The following is a 2,233-nucleotide window of genomic DNA, read 5'->3' on the forward strand; positions in this document are numbered from 1 at the left end:
TTTGGAACCGTCTTGCTTCATCCAGATCTGCTGGAGAAGGTGCGTGTGATTGAACAGCTGCCTGGTATGGAGCGTGGCTACCATATCTTCTACCAGCTGCTGTCAGGTGGCTTGAAAGAGGTCACAAGTAAGTATACGTCTATGAACGTTTCAAGAACGTCTCGAAGTGAGTTCGGCACACACGTCGTTCAGTAGTCATAGAGGATAATGTGAAAGTAATAGAAGACGTACCGTACGACAGATTATTCCAAAGCCTCGCCGAACATATCATATGAGGAGCCATTGAGGCAGCCTATAAACAACGAATCTTTCTAATCATACATTACAGAAATGTTGATGGTGAATGAAGATGCCCACGAGTACAAGTTCTTGGAAAAGGGTGAGAAGACGATCAAGAACGTGGACGACAAGGAGGAGATGGTGTTGACGGACGAGGCCTTCGACGTGCTGGGCTTCACACAAGATGAGAAGACGAACATTTACAAGCTCACGGGAGGTCTGTGCCACTTCGGTAACATTAAGTTCAAGTCCAAGCCGAGGGAGGAGCAAGCCGAGTGCGATGGCACCGAGGGTAAGTTTCAATTTGAGTATATCATTATTTAAGTCGAAGAGATACATTTTGCTAAAGTACTCTTGCTGCTAACCATGAGACCAACTACTCTCGAACTGACAAGAACGACAACTCAAGGGAGCGAGCGCTAGCTAATCTTGTTTATATTCAATCTCTACTCAGCTGCCGACAAGATGTGCTTCCTGTACGGCCTCAACAGCGGTGAGCTGCAGAAGGGTCTGCTCAAGCCCAGGGTAAAGGTCGGCAACGAGTGGGTGTCAAAGGGCCAAAATTGCAACCAGTGCAGCTACGCCGTCAGTGCCCTGTCTAAGGGTGTGTTCGACAGGATCTTCAAGTTCCTGGTCAAGCGTTGTAACGACACCCTGGACACCAAGATGAAGAGGGAAAACTTCATTGGTGTACTGGATATTGCCGGCTTCGAGATCTTCGACGTAAATATAATTTCTTAGATAATGCGCCACATTGAACATTTAGGCAAATATGTCTAACATTGATATGGCAATCGCAATGGAAAGTACAATAACTGGTTAAAGTCAGGCATGCTTAGGAGAGAAGTACCAAGAACGAAACATCTTTTTTGTCAGTACTGAAGCTACAATACGTTATAGCAGGTAAACGTTAACAATTCACGGAAGGGCACGTGTGGTACAAAACAATTAACCAACTTGATGGTGTTTCAATCTTCATAACAATCATATTTTCTCCATAGTTCAACAGCTTTGATCAGCTCTGCATCAACTACACCAACGAGAAGCTGCAGCAGTTCTTCAACCACCACATGTTCGTTCAGGAGCAGGAGGAGTACAAAATTGAAGGAATCGAGTGGGAGACCATCGATTTCGGTATGGACTTGGCCAAGACTCTCGCCCTGATCGAGAAGGTGAGTAGAGGACTGATTACCGCACAATTGCATCAGTGTGAAATTGATTCTTTGTACAACTTGTGCAAGAAAATATTTTTCTTCCGGCTATGTATCTGTGAATGTGACGATTTTTCTCCATTTCAAGCCCCTGGGTATCCTGGCCATTCTGGAGGAGCAGACTATGTTCCCCAAGTCCAGCGACAAGACCTTCATCGACAAGCTGAAGGACCAGCACTTGGGCAAGCACACGAGCTTCCTAAAGCCAAAGAAGCCCAAGATCCCCAAGTACGAGGGTCACTTCGATCTAGCTCACTACGCCGGTAACGTTACCTACAACATCTGCGGCTGGCTGGAGAAGAACAAGGACCCCATGAACGAGACTGTGGTCGGCTGCTTCAAGAGGTCCTCAAATGAGCTCCTGCATGAACTCTATGCAGACTTTATGACTGCAGAGGATCAAGGTTAGTACTGTCTTCTCTGCCCGGACAGGTTTGTCAACTTGACGCCACTGATGTCTGTTCTTGACCTCCTCGAGTCTAAGCCTCCACGCAACAGACTCAAGCCAGGCTCGAAATGCTCTTCGCCGCTGTAGGGGTGGCTGGCCAGTGCAGGCCGGGGGAGTTCTTACGGGGTTAGGTTAAATTTCGTCTCGCTGGCGGTGTAAACTCCAAATTCCGGCTACAAGCTTTAGCGGCGAAATCTCAAAGGGCAGCTAATCAGACAGGCTGACAGATGCAGGTCGGTGCCTAAGCACACTGGGCGGTGCCTAAGCACACTGGGCCAGGTAAATCACCTCAAAG

The 2,233-nt window shown here is 47.6% G+C and overlaps 2 pseudogenes; both read left to right on the forward strand.

Moving 5' to 3' along the window:
• Positions 1–2,233, forward strand: part of LOC118422857 — a 29,992-nt pseudogene that overhangs the window by 3,475 nt on the left and 24,284 nt on the right.
• Positions 1–2,233, forward strand: part of LOC118423036 — a 10,845-nt pseudogene that overhangs the window by 1,016 nt on the left and 7,596 nt on the right.

Source organism: Branchiostoma floridae, chromosome 9 (genome assembly GCF_000003815.2).
Source record: "Branchiostoma floridae strain S238N-H82 chromosome 9, Bfl_VNyyK, whole genome shotgun sequence".
Classification (NCBI taxonomy): Eukaryota; Metazoa; Chordata; class Leptocardii; order Amphioxiformes; family Branchiostomatidae; genus Branchiostoma; species Branchiostoma floridae.